At 39.4% G+C, this 22,401-nt stretch overlaps 1 protein-coding gene across 11 annotated transcripts in view; it reads left to right on the top strand.

Moving 5' to 3' along the window:
• The window catches only part of DISC1 (DISC1 scaffold protein), a 193,679-nt gene that overhangs the window by 131,434 nt on the left and 39,844 nt on the right, over positions 1-22,401 (top strand). Inside the window, exon 10 of one of the 11 annotated variants that reach the window (XR_010358920.1) lies at positions 21,276-21,352. The exons of the other annotated variants lie outside the window; for them this stretch is intronic. The gene's annotated coding sequence lies outside the window, so the exon portion shown is untranslated. The remainder of the gene's footprint in view (positions 1-21,275; positions 21,353-22,401) is intronic. 11 annotated transcript variants of the gene reach the window in all.

Here is a 22,401-nt window from a genome sequence, read left to right as displayed (position 1 = left end):
TTAAAATAACGCAGAGGCAATTGGCAGTGCCCTGCTGCTGATCTCTCCTTTGAACATCTGCTGGCACCCTCAGGGGAGTATGGTTGGGATAGAAGTGATTTCTGCTGACTCATTATGGTTTATTAACACCAAATTGAATATATTGGCAGTGTAGGTGTCCCTGAGGAGCAGCTAGAAGCTGTAGCACTCTGTAGATGTGCTTTATTTGCCTGTGATTCAAAAATAAATCCTTACTCTGGGAAGGGAAGGGGGCCGGAATTACAATGTGAATGATAAAGGAGGAGTGCTCCTGCAGTAAACCCTCATTATTTCGAGGTGCACTGAGGGAATTTCAGCTGTGATTCATATCCTCTGTGTAGCAGAAGATGCACGACCGAAGAGTGATGGGGGCAGGGAGAAGAAGCCAGAGAAGTGCAGCCTGTCCTGGTGATGTGCTCAGGGCCAGTGTCCCATGCAGCACAGCACCACATCCATCTGCAGATCCCAGTGTCCAGATACAGACCCTCAGCAAACACATTGGCATGGGTTTAGAACCAAATGCTCTGAAGCTGGCTTTGATACTATTATGAAACAGCAAAGAACTAAGCTTGTTGTGATGTTGTTATATACATTTTTCATCTTCACATCTTCTCTGTGTAAAGAATGGTGCTATGTGCAGGTAAAATTTTAACAGGAAATTGCAGCCACTGATCTGAAGGGATCCCAGTTGCTTGGACTCCAAGCAACTGGGATCCCAGTTTGAAACTGAGGTTTTGACATCATGGTGTCATTCTTGTCTCTGCTGCAGGAGTTGTGAGGCCATTTTCTGATTCAGTTTAGTGACTGGTTTGTTGAGCACTGAAAAACTGAGTTAAAATACTGAGAGGAATGTCTGTTTCTCTTCTTCCAATCTGCAAATGAAAGCTGTGTTTCAACAAATACATCTGTCATGATTATAATCTTGGAGTAATTTGGGACCTAGAACTAATTGTGTGTCTTTCCTTTGAGGCAATATTTCCTTTTGATCAATTTCAAATGCAATTTTGAATAAACTTAACTTTCTTAATATGTACACAAGTCATGAAAAAATAACTTAGTGAATTTGATACTATTTTTTAGTGTTCTTTGTGTGCCTTTTAAAAGATCCCACTGTCATTCAAGCTGAGCTCAGTGTAAATATATTAAAATCACAATATAGGAACACAGCTTACTATTTTTTAATAAAACAAGTATGAAGGTAATACAAAAGTACAGCTCTAGTAGGTTATAACTATTTAAATAGCATTTCTTTGTTGTACTCTTAGAACATACATATTCTGACATACAGCATCATTTGGTTGTGGATGAACCTGTTTTGATGATTGCTGTACAAAGAGAAACACATCTTCTGAAGGTTAGCGCAAAAGTAGAATTGTGGATTAAGAGTGGTTTAAGCTCAGCTGTGTTTAAAATACAGTACTCTTCCAGAGAACAAAATGGCAACTTTGCGTTCTCCCCACTTTTGTATCTTGCATTCCTGTGCAAGGCTTACAGTTATTTCAGGATCAATTTTCCTTGTACCGTTCACTTCAGCAGATCAGTGTTGGTGGAGAGCATCTGCATGTTCCCTGAACTGGCAAACTGTGGTTCTTGCTAGCAGTGCTTTGGGAAATTTGTTCCCAGTGTCTGGGTTAGCATCCCAGTGTCCAGGATGGCCTTCTTCAGTGTTTACTCCTCTCCCCCAGCCACCTAGTAGGAGGCAGACCCTCATTTTGTGCAGGAGGCATGGTATGATGGTCCCATTGTTTTATTTTACCATAATTTAGAGCAAGCCTGACATCTTGATAATACAAAAGGGAATTAACCCTCCCAGATGTAGCTAGTTCTACTTTTTCTTGTAGGTGATAACCAGAGAGTAGGCACATATTGTTCCTAACCTTTTGGTATGCTGAGGATAACAGAGGGGAGCAAAGGGCAAACTCACTTGCTTCATTACATTCTAATTTTTTAATTTATTCCTTAATTTTTCAGTCAGCCTTACACATACTGAATGCGAAAGCACTGTGTTGAGGCAACAGATACAAACATCAGCCTTGAACTGCAAAGCACCTTGTGGACTTTATTCAGTGTATTTTACTAGGGGATTCACTGATACATGCTAAGGGAAAAGGAATTGGAATTAAATTAACTGAAGAAGAATGAATACTTTGCAAGCAGACCAGTATTTTTCCTCCAAGTTTCTGAAGGGCTTTTAAAAGCACAAATTAATTAGTCTCCCAGCCCCTCTGAGATAAAGCTCCTTTTACACAGGGTTGAGGCCAGGAGAGACTGTTACATTATTTAGTCTGACTTTGCCCTCTGTGTGTGCCAGGCAAATGCTTTCTTAATGTCTCTCACAGACAACCTAATGTGACTTTTCCTACTGGTCCTCAGTAAGTTATTGAGGTCTTGAACTGAAAGAACTGGGTGCTGCAAGGCAGGTGTCTGGCTCCCAGGTGCTAAACCTTGCTGTGCATGGTACAGCACAGTGTCGTGTGTGTGGGTGTCCTGTACAGAGCTGTGTGGGAATTAGTGCCTTGGCTGGGATCTGCAGCCACTGCTTAGAGCTAGCCATCAGAAAGGCTAAGGAGAGAGAGGAGTCCTCAGCCTGGAGTTTCTACAGAGCTTAGGTATTTTGCTCAGACCTTCAGGGAAATGCTTCTTTCCATTTGAGTTCATGGACTGTTGTCCTCTCCTGAAGAGAAGACAAAGTATAGGCAGTATTTAATTTCTTTTATCACCTGGAGGGATAGAAACTGACAAATTTCACTTTGTTGGAGAATATCCAGACTGCCAGGGAAAGAAAGAGAGGCTAGGTTTACTGCCAGTCCTCTTTGTCTCTAACCAAGAGGATACAGAATAGTATTTCCTGGTGATCTCATCTTCCTCCCTAATGAGAAAGGAAATACATTAGCTACACTGATACCTGAGACAGATGTTGAGCATTGTGTTCTTGCCAAAGCAGGGCTATTAAACTCATGAGGCTTTTGCTGGTGGTGGAACTTGAAGATTAGTGAACTCAGAGGCATATTCAGTGGCATATTAAGACAGCCAAAAAATTACCAGAATAATTACAGTTATAATCACTTCTCTGGATAATGGGAACTGGTATTTCAGGAACTTTCCAAGTTGGAAAGTTTGTTAGCATTGTATTAGAAATCAGCATCTAATTGGTTTTTACCCTTTTTCCTTATTATTGTACCATTCTAAATGTCACATAATGAATTTGTATTGTTCCAGAAGAGGCAAAGTGTTAAATTCTTTTCTTTTTGAGGACTTAAATGAGATCTGTGGCAAACTGGACCTTATGATTCTATTGTAGTTTACAGGTTCCTACCACTTATTCCCTTGGTGAATTCCAGTCTGTGAAGAGTGAAGAATGGCGTGGTGGAAATATCAATACCATTATAAGTGAAGAATGGTGACTTTAGAAAGCAAATGACCAATTGCAGTTATTGTGTAAGAAATTAAAAGTCAGGACTTGCAAAATCACATCCTATAAAGTTACTGTAATGATCTGCAGGAGTCTGTTTCTAAACAGATCAAGCTTCCTTTTAACATTTAACATTAGATTTAAGTGTTTACAGAAGAGGAATTCACACTTGATTTTTTTTTCCTGCCATGGTTTTACCCCCTAACTATCACTTGAAGGCTTGTGCCACTAGTTTCAGCTACTCAGTGTATGGCTTAGGGAACTCTGTTCAGATCAATCACTTCTGAAGAGAATGTCAGGGAAAGCTCAATGAAATGTTTGTTTCACATCTGATAGGTCTTTAATTTTTATAGTAGGCAGGCAATCAAGTGGCTTCTAAATATGCTGGTGACTGCTTTGCTATCACTTCAAAATGGATGTGTCAATTATCTTCTTGTGCTGTACATTTAATGGTCAGATCAGCCTCTGCACTGCAATTTTAGTTTGTTTTTACTGTACCCTTTTTAGTCATTGTTCTGGATGGTGTATTTCCAATGAAGTCTCTTTATTGAATCTCTCAGGCGAAATTAGAGGAGGAGGAGATTAGAATGGAATTGTTAATACAAAAACATGCTTCACTGAGTTGCTGAGAGAACTGCTTTTGAGATGCTTCTTGCTGCAGCATGTATGGATATGAATGTATTGATCATATATCAAGCAATTTTTTGCAGACCACCCACATTTTCTCTGCTAAAGCAAAAAGAGTACTGTCTGTTTGTGTATCTATAAATCAGCATTCTTCCTGAATAACTTATTTTCAGCCTAAATTGTGTCACTCTTGAAGTGCTAAAGTTTGGTTTTGTTTTTTTTTTTTTTTTTTTACATTCACCCCCCTCATTGCACAGCTTAGTGCATATGTGTTTTGAGTTATCCTCCAGTGAGCAAGTGCAGACCACTTCTTTCTCCCAAAAAGTATTGAATGAATTATCCTTCTTTCCTCCCTCTTCCTTTTCCTCCCAGACTTCAGCATATTTGTGTTACCTGAAAACCAGCCTTGCTGTGAAGTTTTGCAGAAGTTCATTATAGAAATCCCTAGCTTGGGTTGTTGTCAGTGTTCTGCAGTGAACATGCATTGGTTGCTTTATTCTTCCTCAGTTTCCTAAGATAGTGGTTTTTGGTACCTGTTGTGATATCATCTTCATTTATCTGGAACAACAAAAGGGGCAATAACAGATGAAGATGTTATGAAGATTTCAACTGTGTAGTAGGTGAAGTCCATCATTGTGTTTATCTTTAGGGTAACAGTGAAGACAAGAATAGTAACATGCTCCTTTTTTAACTTTTTGTTTGTTTGTTTGTTTTGTTTAGTTTTGCAGCTACAATATGAAGACTTTATGTGCATTTGATTTTATTGATTAGTTCAGCAGAAGTCATGTCCATAGCAGTAACCTGTTGTTCATATTTTTTGTTCATCACTGCAAATTCTGGCTAGTTAAAGTTCTCTCAATTTTTAAAGACTTTCTCAAGTCACAAATTTTACTGTGAACATTTGTTTGTATCTCTCACTCCTTATTTACCTTTAATTATTGCTGCGTGCAATAATGTAATAGTCAGTAATAACCTAAAAAATAATGAAACCTGGAACTTCTCCAGGTGTAAACAGCATCAAAGCACTCAAATCACAAGCTTTTATACTTTTAGATGTCTTTGCAGTTTACTTTTGTGCTGAAAAATCTTGGAGTTACTTCTTTTTTGTTTAGACTGGTACATACTTCTTGCCTCTTTAAATCAAGACATGATATTCCAGTATTGCATTTCATCCTGTCAGTCCTGCATCCTGGTTGTTTCCCTCCCTCTAACATCTGGGCCCTTGAGAGAAGCAACTGCTACAGCTGCTTCTCTTTCAAGTTCCTTGCCCTCTTGTCCTTTATCTCAGTTGCCTTGCTCTCTTCTGAACTTTTCCTTGTCCCACTAAAAAATAGTCTGACACTCCAGTCTCTGTGAAGAATAGTTAACTTCTGTTTGTCTCTCTTAATACTTTTGGTAAAATCTGGGAGGACAGTGGGAATTAGTTTGAAGATGATTCAGGCTGTTTTTCCATGTAAGGATTTTTTTATTTTTTTTTTAATTTTAAAAGCTGCCCACAACAGTGACTGTAATCTAAACTATGATTAATAACAAATTAAGCATGAAAGAATCATGTGCATCAGTACAAATACTTTGTGATGAATATAATGTTCATATTGGAGCATTATCCCCCAGTTCATGGTAATGATTAAATTTCAAAGTATCTAAAGAGAAGATGGAGCAACTGTGCTTCTAATGAATCTGTAATGAGTTCTAGGGCTGGGTAACCATGCAGAGTTGAGGGATTTGCATAATACTTGTTATAGCTGCACTAAAACTATAGAGGGTTTTTTTTTTTTTTTTTTTCAGAAGAAATGAGAATTGTTGCACAATTTAGTGAAAAATTCAGCTTTTGTAGCTTATCCAGCAATACCCCAACTGTAACTAAGGAAAAAAAATGTAAGGAAAATGCAGTGATGGCACTTCACTTGTGCATATGTAAAAAGTGTGCCTGAAAACAATGAATTTTATAGCCTGTGTAATTACAAAGAAATAAATTTGAATTATATACTAATTGAGTCTTCTTCAGCCAATATTAGGATTCAGAAGTGAATAGCTGAGAAATATAGTGTGTAGGTAAAAAAATAGGTAAAGCATCCCAGCATCCTTACTCACTTATAAATGGAGACAATTCTTTTTTAATAAGAGGATTACTAAAAAAGGAAAAGTATTATTTAATTTCCATTGCAGGAAGAAGATCTTTCCTTAGCCCAGAGTTGTTGCAGGCTACCACTGGTGTGGTTACTTATTTGACTTTTTTTCTGTTTAGTTTTACTTTCTACTTAGGTTCTCACAGTATACAGTAAAGGGTTCAAAACTGCATTCATTGATTTCCTGTAACACAGCAAGAAAGAGCTAGCACTTTCTATGTTGACTAAAACTAGAAGATTGTGAGTGGTCTAAAACAGTGAACTGGAAATTCTGATTTTTATTATTTTCTATATTGACATTGAATTTATAATTAAAAATTCTAGTTGCACAGTTTTCCAGGCAGACGATGTTCTACAATAAAATTACTTCATCTATATGCTGCCTGTCTTGGTTAATTCAATAATTTTTTTCTGTCAGGAACCATTTTTCACTTTCTGGAATTGTTGAATTTTCTTATTGGTATCAAAGGGCAGCATTAAAATGAATGCCATCTCATGTCCACATGATGTGACTGAAAAAATAAAGCTCTTGCTATTCCTCTCTTTGGGTTTCTTTCTGTTCCATCAGGTGGTCAGTTTGTGCTGCTTGGCCTCTCCTCAGAGCCAGGCTGGTTCTCTTTCTGCCAGGATCCTTTCTGCTTTTGTTTTCTATGGTTTCACTGATCACATATTTCTTCAGAAAGTGCTCCCTAGAGCAATTTCAGCTGCTCTCTGCCTCCTGATGTTGCACCACTTATCTGCATTTTTATGGTCTAACCCTGTCTGATGTTGTTGGATGTGAGTTGCTCTGATAGTACAGTCAGCTTCTGGAAAAAGTCCAGAGAAATTCAGCTCTTTGGATGGTGGGTATGGCTCAAGAGTGTGGGGACAAAACATGTTACAAATGCTTTTGCAAAGTCAAGTGGTTCCTTACCAGGTGTAGTAGGTATCATGACAATTCATTTGCATTCTTTGCCTTCCAGAGGCAAGGCAGGCCTCTCCTTTTCTTTTTCCTGTGCCCTGGATGTGAATGTGCCATGGTGGCCCCACTGATGATGGATGGAGCACAGCAGCTGCTGATGGCTCTCAGAGCAGTTTGTGTGTCTGAGGTCAGCAACAGCGACCAGCTCACCCGTCTCCAGCTGCAGCCTGATGAACTGGTTCCTCTCAATGAGACATGGAAGCTGGGCTTCACACTGTCTTCTTATCATGGGCAGGCTGTTACAAAGAAATTCTCATTTCCTGACCCCCATCTTCAGCCAGAAGCCTTGAGGTTGTAACAGGTCAACATGACATGTGGTGTCAGAATGTATGTGGTTAGCATCACACTTGTGCCACTCCTATGGCTCTTGGAGATGGAGCAGAGGGAGCCGTCATTCCTTAAAACCTGAAACCCTTGATGCTTTCTTGACACCAATGAAGTTTTTATTTTAAACTCTTTGCCATGTTCCAAGTCTGGAGTAGAACAAGCATTCAAGGTGATTAGAGCTCACAAAAATATTTAATTCAGATTTATTTAGCTCTGCTGCTGAACTAAATTGATCTGTTAATGGTGTCAAGAACAGAAAACAACTTGATTAGGAAGAGAAAATCTGATTGATACATTTCGTATTTTCTTGAAGAATAATTTGGCTTCTTTGAAGTAGCCTTGCTTTTGAGTCATTACCATGACATTATTTGTGCGTGTGACTGTACTCCAAAACAATTTCTCTCTTCAAAATGTGGTCTCTAGCAAGCTTGATCAAATATTCCTTGCTTCAATGTAACTTTAGGAACATTTTGAGATTTGAAATTGATATGTTTTCTACAAGGAAATGGTAGTGTTTGAAAATGCCCGTCACAGTTTTTAATTTATCTCAGTTGAAAACAATCAAGAGATTAGAAAGCAATGATTTTTGTCCTTAATTCTCATATCAAAGCTGTTTGTGTTAACAAGATAAAATACATTCTGAGGCAAATGTGAAAAGGCTTGTTTATCAGCAAGAAGAATAAAGTTATCCTCACTTGACCTGAAATTTTTTCTTTGCTTTGTGCATTTTCTGGATACTTCTAAAACATTTAAATCAAAATATAATTTATATTTGAACCACACTGGCACAATTTTATCTTCCTGGTTTGTGTTTTATTGTTTAATTTAAGACAAATCTGTAATAAGTAAAGGGACTATTAATAAAATAGTACTGCTTTTTTAAACTAAATTTAGTGCTACTGAGACTCATACATCTTTAAGTATCATCAGAAATGAGTTAGTAAAGGAAATGAAGACTTGCTACTTTCTAAAGTTATTGTAAACATAAATCCATCTGTGACTACTTGTATTAGAGTAGCATGAAAGATGTTACACAAAAAAACTTCTTGCTATCTCATTTGAGCCAATTCTGTGTATCCCAGGTGAGCCCCAGAACAACTCCACATTTTGTGTTTGACTTCCCCATCCACACAGGCTGTCATTAGAGGAGCTCAGTCCTATGACCCCTTGCTCTATCCTTGTTACATCTTCTTGTGCCAGTTTCCTACTGTGAACCATGAATGCTCATCAGGACTTGAAGCAGTAGGCTTCCAGACTCTGTCTGGGAGTTTTGTGCAGGTGGACAAAGGAGCTGTGATTGAGGCAAAGAGATTTTCACTTCCTTTTTTCCAGTGGCAGTACTGTGAGCACTGTCTATTTGAACTGTTTGATTCAATCTGCAATGCCTCACCCCATCAATAATTTGTTCTGTCATTCTCGGTCAAATCTGATACAATCTTCATGGAAAAGATAAGAGAATCCTTATAAATCCTGGAATGAATTTTTTTTTTTGTTTCTTTATAGATTCAGAGTTTTACTCCTTGCTCCTGACCTCAGTTTAAAATGATGCTGTCTTCAATTATCATTATTTTTTGTGCAATATGCTGATGATTTGGGGCTGTTTTGAAGCAGAGTTTTAGTAACATCACTGAATGCTGTGGGAGGTTGAACTCAAAATCCATTATTTATAGATAAAAAGTTTATTTGCTCAGGAAGAGCAATTAAAGGAAGGTCTCAGAGTTGTAGTTTTGTTCCCCAAGAACCAGAACTACTTAGAGGTGCTGATCTCAGAAGATGACCAGGAAAAAGGATACAAAGCTGTCAATGAGAGATTTAGTAAGTGAACTTACTAAAAATGAACATCATGGTGAGTAATAGGATAAGTGATTTTCTTTTAATTTTTCCAATTTTTTACATGTTTTCTCTGGTAGGAGGGCACTTTCTGTCTCTTATGAGATGAGGAATATCCCACTTAGATGGCACAGAAATGCTTGGAGCTTGTATATTGAGCTTGGTTTGTGAATTTTTGGAGGATTTTGGTTGTTTGAAGGTGTCAGTTGTGAAGATGTTTCTGCTAATGTGGGTTCTTCTTGCTCCTTGTGTTTTGTGTTGTGTTGATTCTTGAGGATGTTCCGGTTTTCTTTTCGTTCTTCTGTTTCATTTATAAATATTTCAATTTAGCTGAAGCTGCTCAGAACAGAGGTAAGTTTTTCAAGGGGCTTTTTGAGGGATCTCTCAATATTTTTTTGTGTTTTTCCTGGAAAGTCTGAAAGTATTTGGCTTGTAGGCAGACAAATTTTTATCAAAATTATGAAGGGAAATGTGAAAAAATTATAACAGTAGGAAGGAAGCTAATCAAAATCATTGAATTGAAATACCATTTTACTTGTGCTTGGACTGGGTGTTCCCTGTGGCAAGTCACTTGCCTGTGATGGTTTGTGCTGATGCAGCACTAGTGACAGCTGCTCACACTGAGGTCGGTCTTTGTGTGTGTTGGCCATTTCAGTCTGTCAGGGGATGGTAGTGCTGAGCTGGAAGCATAGTAATGCAGCTAAAACAGGATTTTGCTGACATCACTTTTGTCAGTCAGTCTTTCAAAGATGCAGAGACCTAAATGCCCATGCCGAACAGAGGGAAATTGTTTTGTGGCATGGGATCTTTCCATTTCTGTTTTAGTGTCTTCCCCACTCTCCTCCCATCCTTTGAACCTATTGGATTCAGAATGAAGCACTGTGGTACCCTCTAATCCCTCTCCCTGCAGGAATTCCTGTGCTTATGATAGGCCTCGACGTGTCCACTTTCCCAAAGGCTGCCTTCCCCACCAGGCCACCTGAGCTGCAAATGTTCTGCATGTGGTTTTGGGGTTAAGCTGCATGCTGACACTGGCTCTATAGCAGCAGAGGCAGTTTGTGCAGATACTGAAGCTGTGCCTGCAGATAGATGAAATACCTTTGTTGATAGTCTTTTTGAAGAAGGGTAAATGGAAGCAGGAAAAAAAAAAAAAAGAGGAAAAAAGCAGGTCAAACGCAGAGCCTCACTGCAAGGATGAAAGGAGTTAGAGTTTGTTTCTGTGATATGTACCAGCTGATTAACTTTTTGCTTTGACTTTTGCAAGTTACAGTCTCCCTTTGAGAAGAGTTTGAAGGCTCCCTTGCGGCATTGTTAATCACAATAAGTAATAAAATCTGTCCTCTGGGGAGCCTTGCCCTCCACAAACTGTTGGCATGTCCCAGCTGTCCTTTGGTATGAGGGGTGGGACATCCCAGTGCTGGAGGCTGGAAACCAATCTCCCTGAACAGTGGCTATTTCTGATGGCAGGGATATCCCCAGCGAACTTTTGAAGCTTTCTGTTCCTTCAGGTGATGAAGAATCCTTCCCACAACAATCCAGCCCTTCACCTGGTGTGAAACATGCATTGGCAGTATGCAGGGTATCCTCTTTCATACCTGAGGATGGAACTTGCTTGCACCTTGCTTTCAGTGCTTTTAGAAGTAGCCTTGACTTTGGTTGTGTTTGGTAGTCTCAGGCTCTGGGTCTGTTGAAGCAGTGTGCAGTTTGGAGCAACAAACTGAGCAGTTGGATTCAGCTCCTGTCTCTGATCCCTGTACTCTCAGCTGGTGTTGACACAGTATCCATGTATTTCTGAGTCTCTGTTCATGTAACTGAAATGGTGGAACAGTTCCTCTCTCTGTGAAGAGCATCACTTAGTTTTTGGGATCTAGCAGCAAATGGTACTCGTTTAAAGGTAGGGTGATGAGTGGTTTATAGAACTGCAGAATGTTAAGGGTTGGAAGGGACTTTAAAGATCATGCAGTCCCAAGCCTCCCTGGGATGGGCAGGGACACCTCCCACTAGACCGGCTGCTCGAGGCCTTACCCAACCCAGCCTTGAACACTGCCAGGGTTGTGACATCCACAACCTCTCTGGGCAACCTGTTCCAATGTCTCACCACCCTCATAGTAAAGAATTTCTTCCTAATATGTAATCTACACCTACCCTCTTTCAGTTTGTACCCATTCCCCCTTGTTCTATCACTGCATTCCTGAGAAAGATTCCCTCTCTGGCTTCCCTGAATCCCCCTTTGGGTACTTGAAGGTTGCAATGAGGTCTTTGTACAAACTTTTCTTCTCCAGGCTGAAGAGACAAAACTCTCTCAGCCTGTGTTCACAGGGGAGGTGCTCCAGTCCTCTTAGCAATATTGTGGCCTCCTCTGGACTTCCTCCAACAGTTCCATGTCCTCTTATGTTGGGGACACCACTGACAGATGCAGGACTCCAGGGTCTCACTAGTGTAGAGTACAGTGGTGGGATCACCTTCCTTGACCTGCTGGCCACATTCCTTTGGATGCAGACCAGGATTTCCTTGATTTTCTGGGCTGCGAGTGCACATTGCCAGCTCACATTGAGTTGTTCATCAACCATCACCCCAAAATCTTTGCTGGAAGGGCTGCTCTCAGTTTCTTCTCTGCCCAGCCTGTAGATGTGCCTGGGATTGCCCCAACCCACATGTGGGAGCTTGCACTGTGCTTGGTTGAACTTCATAGGTTTGCATGGGCTCATCTCTCCAGCCTGTCCAGGTCCCTCTGGATGCCATCCCAGCCCTCCAGTGCCTTGACTGCACCACAAGGCTTGGTGTCTTCAGTGAACTTGGTGAGGGAGCACTCCATCCCACCAATCAGCATCACTGACAGAAATGCTGAACAGTGCCAGCCCCAGCAGTGACCCCTGAGGGACCCACTCTGCTTCCTCATGGGGGAGGTTGCATGCAGCTGCTGGGTACAGAACGTCTGATCTTGGGCAGAAGCCCAAGTAGCCTGCGAGCTGCTCTCTTTTTGCCAAAAGATGATTCCCAAAAGGGTCTTCTATTAACTGTCCTGGCAAGTCCAGGGGAAATTTAATCTCAGTGTTTTAGGAGAAAATGAGAATCCTCATTTCATTTCAGCCATTGCAGTGAACAAAGTACACTTACAAGAGGCTGAGATTTGCCCTTAAATACAGTTCAGCCATACAAGCTGTCACTTTGGTCTGAAGCTGCTTGATCTGAAATAGTTGTGGTTCCCAGCTTGAATTCCCATCAGGGTACCCCAAGTACATTGTTGCCTCTGTGCTTTTTGTAACAAGTTTTTTCCTGAAATAGACTTTTTGGACAGTGAAGGATTTTATTTTCTCTGTTGTCCATCTGGTCCCTTCATCCACATCTGGAATGCTATGATTACCCAATCCACAGCAACAAAGATAATTTAAGTCTTAAAAAGACAGCAGAAACTTGTGGAAAGGATTTATAGCTTATTAGGGTGCCTGTATATTTTTTCTCTATCTAAAGAATGTTTGCAGTATTGTGTCATTTGTAAGAGTGAAATTGCCCCCAGGGAAAATTAAAATCCATCACCAAAATGTACTTGAGAGTAGCATTATTTTCCTAGAAATCACTGTAAATATGAGAAGCACTACAGGTAAATAGTGAAGCTGCAGAGTCTGTTTCTTGGGCAGTTCAGGGCAAAAGAACAAATATTCTTCAAATAATTGGCAAAGCAGGATAATTACTTTTATTTTTGTTAGAAGTGGGATGTGGTTTATCTGTGTGGCCTTGCCCATGCCCAGTAGAAAGCAGATTACACTAACACCTCTCAGAACTGATCAAGTCTTAAGACAGTGCATATCAAATAAAGGAAATCCAGTGTCATTTAATGCTTTTTTTGCTAATTCCTTAACTAAGGAGGGTGGAAGATAAAAGATTAAAGTAATTAATCTTTTAAGATTACCTTTAAGATTACCTTTAAGATTAAGGTAATCAAAGGTAATTCTTGTTAGGCTAAGTAACTAAAGGTGATTTTTATGGCAGGATGACAGAAGCTGTGACATGAGGCTTTCTTTTAATTCACCTTCACTTTTGTGTCTCTCCACTGCTCCTTGCACTGTGCAAGCTCGGCAGGTCTGTTGTGCCATCTGAACCTGGTAAGCCATTCCATGCCTGGCTGGCAGGGCTGGCATGGCCCATGAGCTCGGGGCAGCGGGGCAGGAGGTGGCACTGTTCACTCTCTGCTGGACTCCAGTGTGCTTCTGGTCCAGAACCTCCGTGAACCAGAGATTCCTGTTTTTCAAGGAAAGCATGACAGAAAAAGTTGAGGAGAGCTCCTTAAAGCACAGAAATTGTGAAGAAGCCCAGCAGGAGAGGTGACATCCTCATGTGGCAGGAGTTGTGTGTCAGAGTCCTGTGAAATGACCATACTTGGCCCCAGTAGTCAATTTGACCAGTTCAGCTGGCCAATACCTCTTACAGATTGTTTGATTTGGTGGGAGAACAAGTGCTCAAAACTCTGATAAAAAATAATAATGAAAACATAAATATGCTAATCCTTTTCGAAGAATTGTAGCTATCCAAATGTCATGAAACTTCCCACAAAAAATATACTTTGACCAAAGATGCAATGCCAGAAATCAAAGTAGCTGTATTTTCCTATGCTGACATGCTCCATTTTGCTTTACTGAAGCAACACTCACTTCCCGCTGCTGATTGCAGTCATGTGCCCTGTTTAAATATCTTCTGGGGAAGACCAAGGAGAATGAAGTTATTAAAAATCTTCATTTCTCTGGGTTCATTTGAAATGAATCATTATTAAGCACTTGCGCCTCTCAACTTTTTGGAAAGTGAGTATTTAATTGCTGTTACTCAAATGCATTTTCTTAGGGTATGATTCCCCTTTGGACATCTTTTTTCTTTAGATAATTTAGTTTTTAAAATGCTGAAAATGGGAATAATGCACAATTAAGAATAAAAGTTGCACCACTCATTAGGGAAATGATAGACTGACAGAATCATGTTAAACACAGAGGAAGCAGAGATAAGCTTTATTTCCCCACACTTGTTTGCCCTGACCCTTTGTGGATACACCTAGAAGTCTGACAAAATTCAGGTACATTTGTGCATCTGCGTATGTTAAAAGGAAACTTGTAGTTGATATTTCAGTGTGGATATAGAAGGGCAGGATGACAGAAAATATTGTGGGTTTTTTTTCTTCTTCAGGAGAAAATATTTGAGAGTTTCTCTGCCTCTTTAATGGTTTTAAAAAGTGATGAAACAAACATTAGCTATGAAGAGCCTAACAGAAAAGAACAGCAAATTGAAAAAAACAGTTGTAATTGAAATAAGGAAAGAAAACAACTCATAAGGTGATTTGAAAAAAATTGGAGAATTCAAATTCAGCTGAATAGTCTTTTAAAAGGGAGAATTTTTTTCACAGTAGATGCTATTGAATCTTGCAGTAACACATTGCTTCACTGCCTCTGCAAATTCATTTGTGCTTGTAATCTAAGACTCCTAAGGTTAATCTGAGCTTTCCTGTGCTACTGAGTAGGTATACAATAAGCAGTCAATTTATTTGTGTTATTCTACCTGGTTTCAGAAGCACTTATTATACCAAATATCTTTTACTTTTCTGGGCACTCTAGCTCATCTCTCTTTGTTGCTGACTTGTCATGCAATAGTAAGCATCTTATAGTGCTTACTCTCCAAAATACATCTTTCATTTGTTTGTATTCTGACAACATATTCATTTTATTTCAATTTATGTATGCTTTCTGATCTTTCATGTGTTACTGTCTTCCATACAAAGCATTTTTCGCCCAGCTGAGTATTCAGTCCTTGCCAGCTATTTATAATTCACTAAAAGCCCATTTTCTCTTTCACACATCAGTTTGCATTGCAGCTAGGGTGGAATCTGGTATGTATTTGTTTGCTGTTTTCTCACTTAGGCAAATCCTTTCATTCTCACCACTTCCACCAGGAGGTTACAGCTATTTAGCTGGTCATGCACATGGACCCAAAAGTATTTTGTGGAGGTACTCAACTCAAAACATCCAAATTTGTTCCCCCGTATCTCTTTATTTATACCTTTCTACCTGGTCCTGTACATAACCCAGCAATTTCTTTCAGGCCTTGTGAGAAGTTTTGCTTAGTTCATTCAGCCCCTATAGATCCATTAGGCTGCAGCCTAATAAATTGAAGAATTATAAATATTAATGATTAAATACCCCTCTGTGTCCCAGGTCTAGAAATCTTCTTGTGTGAGGAATGACCATTTTTATACAGTTGACCATAAAGCTTGTCCACTGAATGACTTCTGTTGTGTAATCAGAAATCCCATTATTTATTTGGAGGTAAAATAATTTTGAAGTTGCCTAATTGTTATTTCAAGTATCTTTCTGCAGAGAATAATAATGTATTTTGTTTTAGCATTTACAGAATAAGCAGCCTTTCAAGGCAGTTACACTAAAATTTTAGAAGCTTAACCACAAAATGTTTTAAGGAATGAATCTTAAGATCATCTTTAGCCAGGCAGAGGTATTATCAGGCAGAGGTATATACTGTACTGATTTGGTGGCTTGATAAGACTGACCTGAACTGACTGTAGGATCTAGAACAATTAACAGACTTGACCAGAATAATATCCATTGGCCCTTCCATTCATTTTTTGGGTGGCACCTTCTGGCTTCATCTGTCTCATGAGGTATAGCTTCATTAGGGTACCTCTTTTCCTGTCATGTCTGCATGTTCCTGTTCCAGCAACTTGTCCAAAGATGTAGCCTCTAAAGTTCATTAAGTTCATTAACTGCTTCCATATTTGTCTGTGTGTGCGTACATGTATGTTTGTCTGCCCTAAAAGTAAATAGCCCTACAAGTTGCTGCTGGGAATGCTTGCCTTAATGTGTTGAGGGCCACCTTTCATTATTAAACTGTGATTTTGTAGTCTCTGGCTGTGGGTTGGTACATGCTGGGTTCGTTTTCTTGGGGGAAACTGAGTATCTTTTGTGGGTTAGTTGCATTTTTATCTAAGCAATATATTCTATGTTAAATTCACACATCCTCCAAATCTTCCTCATACTTACCTCCTCTTTTAATTTGGATGGGAAAATGTCTCTGTGGGGTTCTGAGGATTTCCACACCTCCTGGGAGTTAATTTTGCCCCCTCTTTAGAACAGGTCAATAGAACTTATCAGGCATCAGGGTCACTGGCATCAGGCTACACTGCTGTGAGCTGAGGCATTCTGGTTTCTCCCAGAAGTGAAACCAGACATCTTTTCAGAGGCACTTAGCTGAAAAGAGGATTTCCTAGAATTTTAATCATACCCCTTCTGTTTTCACCCAAAATACTGTACTTTGGAGCTGTGCTAATTGACCTGATGTTCTGGTTTTAGATTCATGGTAGTAACCCTCAGAGCTAATTTACACAATGTGCTTTGAACTGAACTTGGTAATGCAAATATAATGTCCTATTAGCAAACTGTGAATGGTTCCTACTGGGATTTGTACAATGATTCTGAGTTCATTATTACTGTCATTCAATAGTGTGGATGAGTAGAGGAAAAATAATTAAACAAAGTAGTACTTTAAATCCCAGAAGGAATGTAAAATCAACAAAGTTGAAAACCCAGAAGTCTTAACTTGTGTTTAATATATACACTCTGTGGAAAGGAAGGGGAAAGCAAGGGTGTGTGTTAAATACTCAGCGTAGCTGCCCAGCCTAATTGGATGGAAAAATTGATACCCAGTGAATAATGTATTTCCCCCAAATGATTCTGTATTTCTCCAAATTTTAGACTGATAATGTTACACGGAAAATGGCTTAAGAAGTATTTTCTTCTAATCCTCCTTTAAATATAAGTCATCTTCCAAAAGTGTTGCTTGGGGATTTAGCTGTGTGACTCCTGCTGATATCCCTGGAAGTTTCACAGCTAAAATGCACAAACAGCACTTTGAAAAAGCCTCTTGCAATCCAACACTGTGGAAGCATTTGCTGTGTGAGCATTTCTCATTTCTACAACTTGACCTGGTGTTAGCAGCAAAATCTATGGGGGACCTTAAAGTTGGGAAAATGTTGAATGTTCCTCAACTTTGCCTAAACAAGTCTACTTCTATTAGATGGTGGGCAATTTGTCCCAACATTTAAAATTGAATTGTGAGGGAAGAGGATGGAAAAACCAATCTAATTGTTCAACTGACATATTAGTCAGTCAGCCAGGCAGGAGGCAGCAGCTCTATTGAAAAATTATTCTCCAGTGTGGTGAACTGTACCACTCAGCTCTACTCACACTTGAACAGAGTGCCCTAGGAAATTGGCTGCAATCTGCTCATCTGCTGCAGACCACTGGAGTTTCCCTTGGGCTCAGTTCTTCAGCAGCACCTTTCAACCTGCTCTTCATCATGACTTTTTTCCCGATTTGACTCCCTCCACTTCTCTTTTCTCCAGTGGTTTCTGGGCAGACTGTCTCTCTTAAGTTCTTAACTGTCCAATAATTAGACTGGATATCTGAGCAGGAAACCTGAGTCGTCTTCTCTATTTTCAGCTGTGAGACTCACAGAAAATTTCATTCATTTGGTGTCACAGCCCAGGTTTGTTGTGGTCCAGCCAGTGGACAATTCCATCTGCCTGTCCACCTTTTCCATGAAGGAGTGGTGAGAAATAGGTGGGTGTTGTCTGTAGAGCTGAATAGTTTGTCCTGAGAGTGTCCAGAAGAAGTTACTGCTGCACTTGCAGCTTAGTGAGAAGGTTAAGAGAGGAGGTGCAGTTCTAATCCTAAAGTTGGACATTTTGGAATAGCCTCATAATGCTGTTCTTGCTGCAAGTTTTGGGATGTTCTGAAGATATGGACCTTGATTTTTGCCAGAGTTGGATTTCTGCCCCATGTATTCAAAACTTAGGAAATTAAAATTTCCTTTTCAAGCAAAATAATTGAAAAATAATTTAGGTCATAAAGATTACATCATCTAAGCATGTGAAATCATACCTAAAGAACATTTGCTATTAGAAAATGTTCAATTAAGCTATTATAGAAGAGTCTACATCAGCTATTGGGAAGTTGTTTCAACATCACCAGAATGACCAGTAAAGTGTTCACAAACTGCTGTCTCAGGAATCCTTATTAGTACTTACTTGTACTTAAAAGTTTTCTTTTCTAGAAGTGGCTTAAACACTGCAAGTTTGGTACAGAGAGCAAAACCAGAAGTAAAATTCCCCAAGGTATTGAATGATTTACAGCTTAAGTGAAAGAGCAAAGTTGACAAAATCTGAAAAAGAGGAATTTGAAAGGCAGAGTAGAAACCAAAACGAATGGAGGAGAAAATGACACAAACAGCATAGACTTAGGAGTCAGAGAGGAAGACAGCTTGGGTCATATGGCAAATAAAATGTATGAGAAAGAAACTCATAGTCTAAAGTCAAGAAAGAGTGTCAGTTTCAAGAGAAATTTCTATTTTCAGGGAATTTTTTTAAAGGGCCACTGCATTAGAGCATTCTGCTGCTTTGAAGAATGAGTTCATTCATCCTACTTACAATATAGCAATGCAGAGACTCAATATGAAGGGCAAGACCTTTAATTTCTTTCCTTTATGGACATTACAGAAACAGAGGTCTTAGGGTTTAATTCAAACAAAATATTTTCTATTAATGCTGAAACTGTCTGCTTCAATCTAGAAAGAGATTTTGAATAGTAATAAGGCTGCTTTTTTCATCATCTTTCTAAGCTAAATATGAATTCTCTCTTAAAAAACAAAAACAAAAGGCTACAGGGAGCTCAAATATTTTATAGTTTATCCAGATAAGGGGAAGGCGTAGATTTATGCCTGGCTCTGGTGACCAGAGTGTATTGAAGAAAAAAAGAAAGCATGGTAACATCAGTGAAGATTACATGGTAATCTGAAATATGCTGGTGTTTGTCTTCCATTGGAATGTCATTGGAATCCCTTTTTTACTATGCAGTGTAAAGAGGTGTGTACAACTAATTTATAAAGTGCACTTTATCACCCTGTGTGAAATCTTGTGCCTTCGTTTGTGACCACCTTAGCTTAGAGATATTAAAGCTGTTGTTTTCAAGAGCTCTACTGCAGTAGAGTTTTGCACTAGGAAGTTAATAAGAAAACTAGCAAAGAATTTACAGTGTAAACAACATTTTGAAGTCAGCCAATTAAATTAATGATCCTGTCTTGAAAGCAGTTCAAAAAAACATCTGTCCACTCAACAGTGTGCCCTTCTGTCTGTGACTCTGCCCTTTTGGGTGCTCAGGATTAGTAGAAGCACTTAGCGCACGTACGTTCTTGTAGGTACATCTGTTTTGCTCAGCTGCAGTAATTCTCCCACTTACATTGTGTAAATCTCTGCCCCAGCTTTGTGTGTAAGGAGCAGAGAGGCTTTTAAGGCATCACTGCATGTTCATGGTCAAAAGCATCATGTTTACATTGCTATGTCAGGCATAGCCAAATATTACTTGTGCGTTTAATGAAACTCATATGCCGTTATGTGCAGGTTGCATAATGTCAGGAGGAAGCAGCTAGGGCAAAGATTATTAGGGATTAAGGAAAGTGATATATTAAAGCTCTCTTGTCTCTGAAATGACTGCAGACCAGGCTCTGCTCAACCTCTCTGCTGAGCATTTTTTCTTGTTTGGAAGCCCTGTAATTGCATTGCAGAAAGGATGGCTAGTACAGCCAACAGTGGTCAAATAGTTTACAAAGAGTTTCTGAAAAGTTCCGTGTATGTAGGACACTGCTTCTCTGTATCATGGTCTCATTGTCAGCTATTTTCTAAAAAAGAAATTGCTGCTTCTCTGAAGTTTCAAGACCTGTTCTAGATCCTTGGAGGGAACAGCAGCACAAAAAATGTAAGCTAGTGCTATTTGCAGGTATCATTTGTAAGCCTTGGTACAGGAAGTCTCTGCTTTATTTGATGTCATTTCAAGGTTGTTAAAAAATAGTTTGGAATTCTGAATATTCTTTCTCATCACTGTTGCAATTTGTACTACTTCTAACCTTCAGTACATGCCTTTAAGCTCCACTTTGCTGTCTAAAATTATCTGAAGGACTGATGTCTTAGTAGCAATTTGTTCAGCTATGAAGGTGTTTGTGATTTTCCTTTGTCAGTGATAGCACTGGCTTTTTAAACACTTTCCTCCCACTTTTTTGTTGCTTTTCAAAGCTCTTATGCTTGTATGCTGCTCTCCCTTTAATCTCTTTTAGTAACCAGTAAGATTATGCAGCAGTGTTTTGTGGCAAATTCCATTTTTCTAAGTTTTTTTCTGTGTTGCAATGATGCGGTTTTCTTCTACAAAGAAGTTTTGAAGACAGTTTCTGCAATAATTAATTGTATTTGTTGAAGTACAAATATATTTTATCCTCTGATTTAGGGTTGTGCCTCTCTGTAGGAACCTGGGTTCTTGCTAATTTGTATGGCCTGACAAGCAAGCATGTTGAGATAGGAAAAGAATAATCAGCAGCATTTAAGACTAGCATGAAATTTTGCAGAGTCCTTTTAGAAAAAAAAATTCTGGAGAGGTTAGAGTGAGAAAAATCTTTGTTCATCTTTCCTTTGTGACCTTAAATTGAAAAGCCAAAGTGGGTTAGTAATTGAATATGATTTTTTAGTTGCAATTTAGGTACTAAAGCACTAGGTGTAAGACTGCATACGTGGAAGTTCAGCAGAACAGCCGCCTGAAACCAGTTCCTGTGTCTTTTAGAAGCCTTGATGTTGTTGAATGGCTGTGACATGTCCCGTGGTCTGTGGATCATCCATATTAGCTGTAAAGTATCCTCTTAAGCCAAAAATTGAATTGTGATTTCACTTGTTTTATAGTTTGTCTGTCAGACAAAAATGTTTGACCTGTTCCTGCCTTTCATAACACAGGCATTAGGTGTTGTCAGTAATTGTCATGGAGCTTAGCCTATGCACAAAGCCTTAATTGTTCTCTGTTGTTTGTCTTGGATATCTGTATAAAGGGCTCATTCTGGGTCTTTTTATCTTATCTAACAGTGTTAAAATAAATCTTACTTCCAGGAAAAACTTGTGGCAATTCAAGTAACGAGTTTGAACTCTTCTGGTGCCTTTGCACATGTTGAGTCTGCCTTGTTCGGGTGAGTAATGATTTCCAGATGATGTCTTGTGACTGCTGACAATCTACAGAGGACAAGCTGGACACATGGCTCTCCTTGATGTTCAGGCTTTGCTTTGTGAGGAGAAAGGAAAAAAGGAAATTTTTTTTTGTTGTTGGAGCAGGGAGGCTGAACAGATGGTCAGCAGAGGATTGAAGTAATAGGTGGCAAACAGGCAGAGAGGAGAACCAGGTAGGAGAAAATGTAAGCAGATTGCTCTCTGATACCTCTGCCTTCCCCTTCATTCCTCTCCAGTTGCTTAGTAAAGAATGCAAGAGAAATAAGAATAGAAAGTGAAAAGAAACTTTTCTCATGGGTTTTGGAAAATAGGTGATACTTTCAATACGTTACTAAGTTGTGTAACAAAGTGTAAACAACTGGCAGCTTCAGAGATTTAGATTCTGGCAGCTGCAGAGAAGCAAGGAAAACATGATGGTCCTATCCATGTGATGGAATGGGAGAGGAAAGCTCAACCTTCACTTTCCCTTAGGAGAGTTCAGGAGACTTCATCCCCTGACGATGTCATCAGTGAAGATCTCCAACGTTTTTCCAGAAGTGCTACTATAGAGTCACTCTGGAGCTAGAAATTGTGCATGAATCCATGTCCTTTAAATAAAGTTAAACCTGTCTGCAATGAAGAAAGCCTTTCTGGGGCAAGTTGGCTTATTTATGTTAGCAGTGTAAAGGAGAATTGGGGTTGAGCTGATTTCCCTGAAGTGAGAATGTTGTCATCCAGTACCAAACACATGAAGTAGGAATGGTTTTCTCCCTGGTTTTCTGTAGCCAATTTAAAATTCCACTTAGTGCGCTCCAATCATTTGTAGCTTTTGAATCATTTGTGAAAAAGTAACCGAACCTGTGATATGGGATGTGCACCTAGCCTGTGGTTACTACAGAGGTGGTACATGCAGGGGAGAAATTGGAAGGCCAGGAGGCTGCTTCCAGACCAGGGGCTGCACAGGTGGGTGGTCTGGTGCTGTTTGCTTTGTGACTCTCCCTACTCTTTATATAGTCTCTTAAAGTATCAAGGC

Source organism: Passer domesticus, chromosome 3 (assembly GCF_036417665.1).
Source record: "Passer domesticus isolate bPasDom1 chromosome 3, bPasDom1.hap1, whole genome shotgun sequence".
Lineage (NCBI taxonomy): Eukaryota > Metazoa > Chordata > Aves > Passeriformes > Passeridae > Passer > Passer domesticus.
This window is presented reverse-complemented; position numbering and strand designations above follow the sequence as displayed.